Below are 13,249 nucleotides of genomic sequence, written 5' to 3'. Positions count from 1 at the left end.
CTCCTATGTGAGTGATATCACCCCTTCCCCCTGTGTGAGCCATGTCCTCCCATTCTCCTATGTGAGTGATATCACCCCTTCCCCCTATGTGAGCCATGTCTCCTTTTCCCAAAGCCCCTGTGTGAGCCATGTCCCACCCCCTCCTTTTTGGGTCATACCATTACTGTTCTGTCCATCCTCTGCTGCCTGTGCATGCTGCTCTCCCAATTCCTGGTCCACAGAGAGTGACAGCCGCATCACCCTCCTCTCTGAATGCCCACTGGCCAGCTTCTCAGTCAGGTACAGGGTTGTGGTAAGATGTCAGGTGACAACTGCGACCGCACAGCAGAGCACCAAGTCTAGGTCACAGAGAAGGTGCGCGGCTGATGCTGATCGGCGCTCCGCTCGGTGGCTCTTCTATTACAGCAGGTCCAGGCACGGACAGGGGACAGTGGAGGAGGTGCCCCCTTCAGGGCTGGGCCCAGCGGCAACTAACTCCATGTTCTCTGGGAGTTCCTCCCCTGCATGTCCAGGACACATACTATCACAGTCCCTCTTATATTCCGCACAGTACACTTGCAAACTGGACTCTATATCATCTCTTGTCAAGGATACCAATGACAATGGTGCATATAACACATCCTGGATGTCTGAGACTATGGTTCTACCTTTTAAGTGATTGTCCCTACTATGATTGTCCCTACTTTTGTGGCTATAAGGACTTTGGGGGCTATTTACTAAGCCTTGGATGGAGATAGAGTGTACGGAGATAAAGTACCAGCCAATCACTGTCTAACTGCCATGTCATAGGCTAGGTTTGAAAAATGACAGGAGCTGATTGGCTGGTACTTTATCTCCATTCAATGCTTAGTAAATAGACCTTTATCTCCGATCCGCTGTTTGAGGATAAATATGGGGAATTAAAAGAAGGGGTGGCGGCTGCAGAAGATCACACTTTGCATGGGGGAGGGGGCGGTTAGCACATATCAACATACATGCAATGTTCTATGTAATACATATGCTGCTGGGTCTTTCCAACAGAGGAGGGGGTCCCTCCCGGTGGGCCCCCTCCTCTGCTCGACGCAGTAGTCTCCTGCCAGAGTCTACTGTGCATGCGCAGGTCTCCGGAAACATGGCACCCGCCATTTTGCAGTCGATTTTTGCCGCAATTGCAGCACCCGACGCTGGACTCCGGAAAAGTAAGTATTCAATAAAGGGTTCAATGGGTTACACCCATTATAGAAACACCAATGATGTGCTGGCTGCTTGTCCTCGGGGATCAGCAGCGTTCTGCTATTCACAGCCGCCGCCGCTACAGGATGCAGCATTTGGCTTCACTTCTCCTTCAGGACTGGAGCTTACAGTCTAGAAATAAAGCAAATATGTTGCAAGGAGATGATTTAAAGTTTTTGTTTTTTAACCACTCTGTGATATGATGGAAAATATCTTTTAACGATGCTGTATGCAAAGTGATGTTGCAGAAAAAGTGATATCTGCAGTATAGTGGGATGTACTAAGTGACAACTAGAGATGTGCACTTGAAATTTTTCGGGTTTTGTGTTTTGGTTTTGGGTTCGGTTCCGCGGCCGTGTTTTGGGTTCGACCGCGTTTTGGCAAAACCTCACCGAATTTTTTTTGTCGGATTCGGGTGTGTTTTGGATTCGGGTGTTTTTTTCAAAAAACACTAAAAAACAGCTTAAATCATAGAATTTGGGGGTCATTTTGATCCCAAAGTATTATTAACCTCAAAAACCATAATTTCCACTCATTTTCAGTCTATTCTGAATACCTCACACCTCACAATATTATTTTTAGTCCTAAAATTTGCACCGAGGTCGCTGGATGACTAAGCTAAGCGACCCTAGTGGCCGACACAAACACCTGGCCCATCTAGGAGTGGCACTGCAGTGTCACGCAGGATGGCCCTTCCAAAAAACACTCCCCAAACAGCACATGACGCAAAGAAGAAAAAAAGAGGCACAATGAGGTAGCTGTGTGAGTAAGCTAAGCGACCCTAGTGGCCGACACAAACACCTGGCCCATCTAGGAGTGGCACTGCAGTGTCACGCAGGATGGCCCTTTCAAAAAACACTCCCCAAACAGCACATGACGCAAAGAAGAAAAAAAGAGGCGCAATGAGGTAGCTGTGTGAGTAAGCTAAGCGACCCTAGTGGCCGACACAAACACCTGGCCCATCTAGGAGTGGCACTGCAGTGTCACGCAGGATGGCCCTTCCAAAAAACACTCCCCAAACAGCACATGACGCAAAGAAGAAAAAAAGAGGCGCAATGAGGTAGCTGTGTGAGTAAGCTAAGCGACCCTAGTGGCCGACACAAACACCTGGCCCATCTAGGAGTGGCACTGCAGTGTCACGCAGGATGGCCCTTCCAAAAAACACTCCCCAAACAGCACATGACGCAAAGAAGAAAAAAAGAGGCGCAATGAGGTAGCTGTGTGAGTAAGCTAAGGGACCCTAGTGGCCGACACAAACACCTGGCCCATCTAGGAGTGGCACTGCAGTGTCACGCAGGATGGCCCTTCCAAAAAACACTCCCCAAACAGCACATGACGCAAAGAAGAAAAAAAGAGGTGCAATGAGGTAGCTGTGTGAGTAAGCTAAGCGAACCTAGTGGCCGACACAAACACCTGGCCCATCTAGGAGTGGCACTGCAGTGTCACGCAGGATGGCCCTTCCAAAAAACACTCCCCAAACAGCACATGACGCAAAGAAGAAAAAAAGAGGCGCAATGAGGTAGCTGTGTGAGTAAGCTAAGCGACCCTAGTGGCCGACACAAACACCTGGCCCATCTAGGAGTGGCACTGCAGTGTCACGCAGGATGGCCCTTCCAAAAAACACTCCCCAAACACCACATGACGCAAAGAAGAAAAAAAGAGGCGCAATGAGGTAGCTGTGTGAGTAAGCTAAGCGACCCTAGTGGCCGACACAAACACCTGGCCCATCTAGGAGTGTCACTGCAGTGTCACGCAGGATGGCCCTTCCAAAAAACCCTCCCCAAACAGCACATGACGCAAAGAAAAAAAGAGGCGCAATGAGGTAGCTGTGTGAGTAAGATAAGCGACCCTAGTGGCCGACACAAACACCGGGCCCATCTAGGAGTGGCACTGCAGTGTCACGCAGGATGGCCCTTCCAAAAAATACTCCCCAAACAGCACATGACGCAAAGAAAAATTAAAGAAAAAAGAGGTGCAAGATGGAATTGTCCTTGGGCCCTCCCATCCACCCTTATGTTGTATAAACAGGACATGCACACTTTAACCAACCCATCATTTCAGTGACAGGGTCTGCCACACGACTGTGACTGAAATGACGGGTTGGTTTGGACCCCCACCTAAAAAGAAGCAATTAATCTCTCCTTGCACAAACTGGCTCTACAGAGGCAAGATGTCCACCTCATCATCATCCTCCGATATATCACCGTGTACATCCCCCTCCTCACAGATTATCAATTCGTCCCCACTGGAATCCACCATCTCAGCTCCCTGTGTACTTTGTGGAGGCAATTGCTGCTGGTCAATGTCTCCACGGAGGAATTGATTATAATTCATTTTAATGAACATCATCTTCTCCACATTTTCTGGATGTAACCTCGTACGCCGATTGCTGACAAGGTGAGCGGCGGCACTAAACACTCTTTCGGAGTACACACTTGTGGGAGGGCAACTTAGGTAGAATAAAGCCAGTTTGTGCAAGGGCCTCCAAATTGCCTCTTTTTCCTGCCAGTATAAGTACGGACTGTGTGACGTGCCTACTTGGATGCGGTCACTCATATAATCCTCCACCATTCTTTCAATGGTGAGAGAATCATATGCAGTGACAGTAGACGACATGTCCGTAATCGTTGTCAGGTCCTTCAGTCCGGACCAGATGTCAGCATCAGCAGTCGCTCCAGACTGCCCTGCATCACCGCCAGCGGGTGGGCTCGGAATTCTGAGCCTTTTCCTCGCACCCCCAGTTGCGGGAGAATGTGAAGGAGGAGATGTTGACAGGTCGCGTTCCGCTTGACTTGACAATTTTCTCACCAGCAGGTCTTTGAACCCCAGCAGACTTGTGTCTGCCGGAAAGAGAGATCCAAGGTAGGCTTTAAATCTAGGATCGAGCATGGTGGCCAAAATGTAGTGCTCTGATTTCAACAGATTGACCACCCGTGAATCCTTGTTAAGCGAATTAAGGGCTCCATCCACAAGTCCCACATGCCTAGCGGAATCGCTCTGTGTTATCTCCTCCTTCAATGTCTCCAGCTTCTTCTGCAAAAGCCTGATGAGGGGAATGACCTGACTCAGGCTGGCAGTGTCTGAACTGACTTCACGTGTGGCAAGTTCAAAGGGCATCAGAACCTTGCACAATGTTGAAATCATTCTCCACTGCGCTTGAGACAGGTGCATTCCACCTCCTATATCGTGCTGAATTGTATAGGCTTGAATGGCCTTTTGCTGCTCCTCCAACCTCTGAAGCATATAGAGGGTTGAATTCCACCTCGTTACCACTTCTTGCTTCAGATGATGGCAGGGCAGGTTCAGTTGTTTTTGGTGGTGCTCCAGTCTTCTGTACGTGGTGCCTGTACGCCGAAAGTGTCCTGCAATTCTTCTGGCCACCGACAGCATCTCTTGCACACCCCTGTCGTTTTTAAAAAAATTCTGCACCACCAAATTCAAGGTATGTGCAAAACATGGGACGTGCTGGAATTTGCCCATATTTAATGCACACACAATATTGCTGGCGTTGTCCGATGCCACAAATCCACAGGAGAGTCCAATTGGGGTAAGCCATTCCGCGATGATCTTCCTCAGTTGCCGTAAGAGGTTTTCAGCTGTGTGCGTATTCTGGAAAGCGGTGATACAAAGCGTAGCCTGCCTAGGAAAGAGTTGGCGTTTGCGAGATGCTGCTACTGGTGCCGCCGCTGCTGTTCTTGCGGCGGGAGTCCATACATCTACCCAGTGGGCTGTCACAGTCATATAGTCCTGACCCTGCCCTGCTCCACTTGTCCACATGTCCGTGGTTAAGTGGACATTGGGTACAACTGCATTTTTTAGGACACTGGTGAGTCTTTTTCTGACGTCCGTGTACATTCTCGGTATCGCCTGCCTAGAGAAGTGGAACCTAGATGGTATTTGGTAACGGGGGCACACTACCTCAAGAAATTGTCTAGTTCCCTGTGAACTAACGGCGGATACCGGACGCACGTCTAACACCAACATAGTTGTCAAGGCCTCAGTTATCCGCTTTGCAGCAGGATGACTGCTGTGATATTTCATCTTCCTCGCAAAGGACTGTTGGACAGTCAATTGCTTACTGGAAGTAGTACAAGTGGGCTTACGACTTCCCCTCTGGGATGACCATCGACTCCCAGCAGCAACAACAGCAGCGCCAGCAGCAGTAGGCATTACACTCAAGGATGCATCGGAGGAATCCCAGGCAGGAGAGGACTCGTCAGAATTGCCAGTGACATGGCCTGCAGGACTATTGGCATTCCTGGGTAAGGAGGAAATTGACACTGAGGGAGTTGGTGGGGTGGTTTGCGTGAGCTTGGTTACAAGAGGAAGGGATTTACTGGTCATTGGACTGCTTCCGCTGTCACCCAAAGTTTTTGAACTTGTCACTGACTTATTATGAATGCGCTGCAGGTGACGTATAAGGGAGGATGTTCCGAGGTGGTTAACGTCCTTACCCCTACTTATTACAGCTTGACAAAGGCAACACACGGCTTGACACCTGTTGTCCGCATTTCTGTTGAAATACTTCCACACCGAAGAGCTGATTTTTTTGGTATTTTCACCAGGCATGTCAATGGCCATATTCCTCCCACGGACAAAAGGTGTCTCCCCGGGTGCCTGACTTAAACAAACCACCTCACCATCAGAATCCTCCTGGTCAATTTCCTCCCCAGCGCCAGCAACACCCATATCCTCCTCATCCTGGTGTACTTCAACACTGACATCTTCAATCTGACTATCAGGAACTGGACTGCGGGTGCTCCTTCCAGCACTTGCAGGGGGCGTGCAAATGGTGGAAGGCGCATGCTCTTCACGTCCAGTGTTGGGAAGGTCAGGCATCGCAACCGACACAATTGGACTCTCCTTGTGGATTTGGGATTTCGAAGAACGCACAGTTCTTTGCGGTGCTTTTGCCAGCTTGAGTCTTTTCATTTTTCTAGCGAGAGGCTGAGTGCTTCCATCCTCATGTGAAGCTGAACCACTAGCCATGAACATAGGCCAGGGCCTCAGCCGTTCCTTGCCACTCCGTGCGGTAAATGGCATATTGGCAAGTTTACGCTTCTCCTCCGACAATTTTATTTTAGGTTTTGGAGTCCTTTTTTTACTGATATTTGGTGTTTTGGATTTTACATGCTCTGTACTATGACATTGGGCATCGGCCTTGGCAGACGACGTTGCTGGCATTTCATCGTCTCGGCCATGACTAGTGGCAGCAGCTTCAGCACGAGGTGGAAGTGGATCTTGATCTTTCCCTAATTTTGGAACCTCAACATTTTTGTTCTCCATATTTTAATAGGCACAACTAAAAGGCACCTCAGATAAACAATGGAGATGAATGGATACTAGTATACTTATGGATGGACTGCCGAGTGCCGACACAGAGGTAGCTACAGCCGTGGACTACCGTACTGTGTCTGCTGCTAATATAGACTGGATGATAATGAGATGAAATCAATATATATGTATATATAATATCACTAGTACTGCAGCCGGACAGGTATATATTATATATTTATTATGTAATGACTGATGACGGACCTGCTGGACACTGTCAGCTCAGCAGCACCGCAGACTGCTACAGTAAGCTACTATAGTAGTATGTATAAAGAAGAAAGAAAAAAAAAACAACCACGGGTAGGTGGTATACAATTATGGATGGACTGCCGAGTGCCGACACAGAGGTAGCTACAGCCGTGGACTACCGTACTGTGTCTGCTGCTAATATAGACTGGATGATAATGAGATGAAATCAATATATATGTATATATAATATCACTAGTACTGCAGCCGGACAGGTATATATTATATATTTATTATGTAATGACTGATGACGGACCTGCTGGACACTGTCAGCTCAGCAGCACCGCAGACTGCTACAGTAAGCTACTATAGTAGTATGTATAAAGAAGAAAAAAAAAAAAAAACAACCACGGGTAGGTGGTATACAATTATGGATGGACTGCCGAGTGCCGACACAGAGGTAGCTACAGCCGTGGACTACCGTACTGTGTCTGCTGCTAATATAGACTGGATGATAATGAGATGAAATCAATATATATGTATATATAATATCACTAGTACTGCAGCCGGACAGGTATATATTATATATTTATTATGTAATGACTGATGACGGACCTGCTGGACACTGTCAGCTCAGCAGCACCGCAGACTGCTACAGTAAGCTACTATAGTAGTATGTATAAAGAAGAAAGAAAAAAAACAACCACGGGTAGGTGGTATACAATTATGGATGGACTGCCGAGTGCCGACACAGAGGTAGCTACAGCCGTGGACTACCGTACTGTGGCTGCTGCTAATATAGACTGGATGATAATGAGATGAAATCAATATATATGTATATATAATATCACTAGTACTGCAGCCGGACAGGTTTATATTATATATTTATTATGTAATGACTGATGACGGACCTGCTGGACACTGTCAGCTCAGCAGCACCGCAGACTGCTACAGTAAGCTACTATAGTAGTATGTATAAAGAAGAAAGAAAAAAAAACAACCACGGGTAGGTGGTATACAATTATGGATGGACTGCCGAGTGCCGACACAGAGGTAGCTACAGCCGTGGACTACCGTACTGTGTCTGCTGCTAATATAGACTGGATGATAATGAGATGAAATCAATATATATGTATATATAATATCACTAGTACTGCAGCCGGACAGGTATATATTATATATTTATTATGTAATGACTGATGACGGACCTGCTGGACACTGTCAGCTCAGCAGCACCGCAGACTGCTACAGTAAGCTACTATAGTAGTATGTATAAAGAAGAAAGAAAAAAAAACAACCACGGGTAGGTGGTATACAATTATGGATGGACTGCCGAGTGCCGACACAGAGGTAGCTACAGCCGTGGACTACCGTACTGTGTCTGCTGCTAATATAGACTGGATGATAATGAGATGAAATCAATATATATGTATATATAATATCACTAGTACTGCAGCCGGACAGGTATATATTATATATTTATTATGTAATGACTGATGACGGACCTGCTGGACACTGTCAGCTCAGCAGCACCGCAGACTGCTACAGTAAGCTACTATAGTAGTATGTATAAAGAAGAAAAAAAAAAAAAACAACCACGGGTAGGTGGTATACAATTATGGATGGACTGCCGAGTGCCGACACAGAGGTAGCTACAGCCGTGGACTACCGTACTGTGTCTGCTGCTAATATAGACTGGATGATAATGAGATGAAATCAATATATATGCATATATAATATCACTAGTACTGCAGCCGGACAGGTATATATTATATATTTATTATGTAATGACTGATGACGGACCTGCTGGACACTGTCAGCTCAGCAGCACCGCAGACTGCTACAGTAAGCTACTATAGTAGTATGTATAAAGAAGAAAGAAAAAAAAAACAACCACGGGTAGGTGGTATACAATTATGGATGGACTGCCGAGTGCCGACACAGAGGTAGCTACAGCCGTGGACTAACGTACTGTGTCTGCTGATAATATAGACTGGATGATAATGAGATGAAATCAATATATATGTATATATAATATCACTAGTACTGCAGCCGGACAGGTATATATTATATATTTATTATGTAATGACTGATGACGGACCTGCTGGACACTGTCAGCTCAGCAGCACCGCAGACTGCTACAGTAAGCTACTATAGTAGTATGTATAAAGAAGAAAGAAAAAAAAAAAACACGGGTAGGTGCTAGGTGGTATACAATATTATATATATATTATATACAATTATATATATATATATATAATATATATTAAACTCATAAACTGGTGGTGATTATTAAACTGGTGGTCAGGTCACTGGTCACACTATCAGCAACTTGCAAGTAGTACTCCTGAGTCCTAAGCAGACAATCACAATATATATTATACTGGTGGTCAGTGTGGTCACAAACAATGGCAGTGTGGCTGGCACTCTGGCAGCAAAAGTGTGCACTGTACGTTATATGTACTCCTGAGTCCTGAGTCCTGCTCTCAGACTCTAACTGCTCCCCACTGTCAGTGTCTCCCCCACAAGTCAGATAATACAGTCACACTATCTCTCTCTATCACTTCAGCAAGTACTAGTAGTAGTAGTACTCCTCCTAATGCTCCCCAAATTACTACTGTGTCTCTCTCTGTCTCACTCTCTTCTCGAATCTCTATAAACGGAGAGGACGCCAGACACGTCCTCTCCCTATGAATCTCAATGCACGTGTGAAAAATGGCGGCGACGCGCGGCTCCTTATATAGAATCCGAGTCTCGCGATAGAATCCGAGCCTCGCGAGAATCCGACAGCGTGATGATGACGTTCGGGCGCGCTCGGGTTAACCGAGCAAGGCGGGAAGATCCGAGTCGCTCGGACCCGTGTAAAAAAACATGAAGTTCGGGCGGGTTCGGATTCCGAGGAACCGAACCCGCTCATCTCTAGTGACAACACCAGACTGAATAAAAAGAGGGCAAAAGTTATTGGAAATGTATTCTGGAACTACGGGCAAATGTTGTTAGATATGGACCGACTGTAATGACGTCCAAGGTGCGGGTTCCAGGGAGAACTTGGACATATTTTTAAAGCGGCAAAACCATGCCTTGTAAATGTATGCCGCTTTAAAAAATATCAGAGTTCAGCCGGGAACCCGTACCTCTGGCCAACTCAGACATCATTACACCTGGCCCTATGTATAAACTACCGCTACTCCGGAACAATGGGGTAAGAAATGCTGATGGGATCAGGTTAATACTCTCACATTACATTACCTATGTGATATAGTGGAAAAGAAAAAACCTTTGTGTATCGATACTCAGCTTAATTATCAGAAAAAATACATTTAGTTTTCAAGTGTACTTATGAATGCATACTGAGATGTTTGAACGTCATTAGTCATAAGCTCCTGTGAAACTGAGGGGGATATGTACTAAGCAGTGAAAAGAGTGGAGAAGTGAGTCAGTGGAGACGTTGCCCATGGCAACCAATCAGCAGTGAAGTAACATTTATAATTTGCATACTATAAAATTATACAGAGCAGCTGATTGGTTGCCATGGGCAACTTCTACACTGGCTCACTTCTCCACTTTTACCACTGCTTAGTACATCTCCCAGTGAGTGCTACAAGACTTATAGGCAGAGGCGTAACTGGGGTAGGGCGAGTGGGGCACGTGCCCTGGGCGCCTTGGCAGGCCCAGCAGGAGGGGGCGCCGCCGGCGGCCAGGGCATCATGCCCCACTCACCCCCGTCACGCCGCAATGTGAGGGGAGGAGAGCGCAGCGTCTTTCCCTCCCCTCACCGCCGCTGCCAGCAGCGCTGCGTGTGTCCGGTCTCCGGCGGCGTTAGCTAATCAGAGCTTGCGGACCGGCTCCTGATTGGCTGCCGGTCCGTGAGCTCTGATTGGCTAGCGAACCAGCGCCACATAGCCGCCGCCGGAGACCTGGAGCGGTGAGGGGCAGGAGAGGCGCTGTGGGGCAATGTATCTGGCACTGTGGGGAAATGGAACTGGCACTGTGGGACAATGTAACTGGCACTGGGGCATGTTTCTGGCACTGTGGGGCATTGTAACTGGCACTGTGGGGCATTGTAACTGGCACTGTGGGGCAATATAACTGGCACTGTGGGGCATTTTCAGTGGCCATACCCCTACTGGTGCATGGCCACACCCCCTCTGGAGTGTGGCCACGCCCATTTTCCCGGCGTGCGCACATACTTCTTTTGGTGTGTGTTTTTTTTTGGGGGGGGGGCACTCTTCATCTTGCCCTGGGCTCCGAAAACCCTAGTTACGCCTCTGCTTATAGGATGGGATTCAAATGATATATCACGCCTAAACTCATTTCTAAAGTGATCCCCATTATCGCACATACTGCAGCCATAGTAATCAGGTTTAGCTGCGTAAAGGGTTGGGCGCCCTTGCTACCTAGGGGGTAGCCATCTGAAATGATTATACCACACCCATCGGCAGAAACAGAATGAGTGTGTAAGGGGGTGAAAAGAATTGAATTCCGCCCATAGGGTGGTATTTAAGTTATATATCATGCCCAATCTCTTTTCTAAAGTGATCCCCGTTATCGTGCATATTGCAAACATAGTAATAAGGTTTAGCTGCGTAAAGGGTTAGGGCGCCTGGGGTAGCGAGCTGAATATATGATACCACGTCCGTCAGCTGAAACAGAATGGGTGTGGAAGGGAGTACTGCCTGTTAAATACTTTTTTTGAACTGTTTGTTTCCTTGTTGCATGAAGTAACAGATTGAATTGAATTAGGCTTAATAAAACAATTAATTATTTATTTGAAAGCCCACACCCATATAAAGGCTGAGAGGCAGCACCCTGTCAGCTCGGTTAAGATGACAATAACAATTTTAACATGGTGGTGCACTTATTTTATAATACTTGGTTACACCCAATTCACTTAACACACCCACTGACCTCATACGTTCTAGAAGAATATCTCTACACTTTTAAGTACATATTAGGAACTGGTAACAAGCTAGAAGCTGGGTAGTCTTATTTAGGGCTAATTCCAATTCTATTACACACACTAAGCCACACTGAGCTATAAGTGAACTATTGTGTGTATAAAGGTCACATATCTAACTCTACGGAATATGCTACTTTTCTAGGTAAGGTTCTGTATATTATATGATAGGTATACCTATATATCTACAAAATATGCGAGTATATGTGTGATACCCGAGACTGGGGATTTGATATGGGTAACCATGGACAACGAGAATAACCTTCTTAGGGTGACTTTCCTGTGTTACTGTTAGTGTTATGATTGATTGTGGACAACGGAGGCGTTGGGACCTAGGAGGAGCCGGTGCTTTACCAGTCAGATCTCACGCGCGGCTGACGGGACAGATGCGGGGACCTGGGAGAGGAGTTTAAAAGGAGAAGGGGCTCGAGCGCCGGCAGTTGGTGTGGCGTTGGTGAGGAGGACAGGCGTAACGTAGCGGCGGACGGCAGAAGAACGGATACCGGGTGACGGCTGACGAGAAAAGAGGACCCCGCGACTTACCACAGGAGGAGAGAGACGGGGCTGGTGTCCTGATGACCGGAGTGACGAGCTGAAAGAGGCGGCTTCGTCCAAGAGTGACAGAAGCGGGAGGACGGCCGCAGAGATATCCGACCACTCAGACGGGAGCAGGGAGGAGAGAGAGAGAGAGACGGAACAGTGCCTCCCTTAGCAACCGCGATACGCTGCTACAACACTAATAAAGGTATTTATCGCAAAACCCTGGTTTTACCTCATATTCAGTGGCCCGACCACTCAAATAGTACCAGGACAGTTAGCCTCCTTATTCAGAATAATATACGCCACAGACAAGGACTTTTGTCAGCTACCCGCTCCTATTAATTTGTGAAGCAATCAGCAAATGCAGGACAGTTAGCCTCCTTATTCAGTATAATCTTCGTCACATACAAAGACTTTTGTCAGCCACCCGCTCCTATTAATTTGTGAGGCAATCAGCAAATACAGGATAGTTCGCCTCTTATTTAACCCATTGCACCTAGCCTAGTGCACAATAAAGAAGAGGATAGAAACTGTGACACTATTGAAGGATGTAGATAGCTACCTAAATGAATTCAGACAGAGGAAGAGCAAGTGGGGATAAGGATTCAGTAAGCTGCCGCAGAGTTATTGTTACCCCTACTTCACCTCCATATAGTCAGTTAAAAACTTACCAAGCTATATTTTATTAGTAACCAGAACAGATATCCTATATCGAGTTTAGTACTAATTGGGGGAAAGGATATTTTCCTAAGAGGTGTAAAAGGATAATTGTTACAACAGGAAACAACGGTATTGACATACTAGTCAGAGTTGAACTGTAGTCTGATCGCAAGCACAACCACCATTAATTATAGAATTTGTCGTCAGAGCTCCATAGTCTATAGACTATAGACTATAGTACTGCTCTACAGAAGATCAAGAGAGAATTCTAAAACGGAGGTTAATAACTAACTAGGAGATATTCCACGACTTCTTCTATGTGCACCAACGTATGAAGCTTCAGCTGAACTGTGGGGTAAC

At 46.7% G+C, this 13,249-nt stretch overlaps 1 long non-coding RNA gene across 1 annotated transcript in view; it reads right to left on the bottom strand.

The window, feature by feature from the left end:
* LOC134932774 (uncharacterized) overlaps positions 1 to 13,249 on the bottom strand; it is a 37,258-nt gene that overhangs the window by 17,404 nt on the left and 6,605 nt on the right. The gene's annotated exons all lie outside the window — the stretch shown is intronic.

This window comes from Pseudophryne corroboree, chromosome 1, assembly GCF_028390025.1.
Source record: "Pseudophryne corroboree isolate aPseCor3 chromosome 1, aPseCor3.hap2, whole genome shotgun sequence".
In the NCBI taxonomy this organism is placed as follows: domain Eukaryota; kingdom Metazoa; phylum Chordata; class Amphibia; order Anura; family Myobatrachidae; genus Pseudophryne; species Pseudophryne corroboree.
The sequence above is the reverse complement of the archived record's forward strand: the minus strand, read 5'-3'. Positions and strand labels throughout refer to the sequence as shown.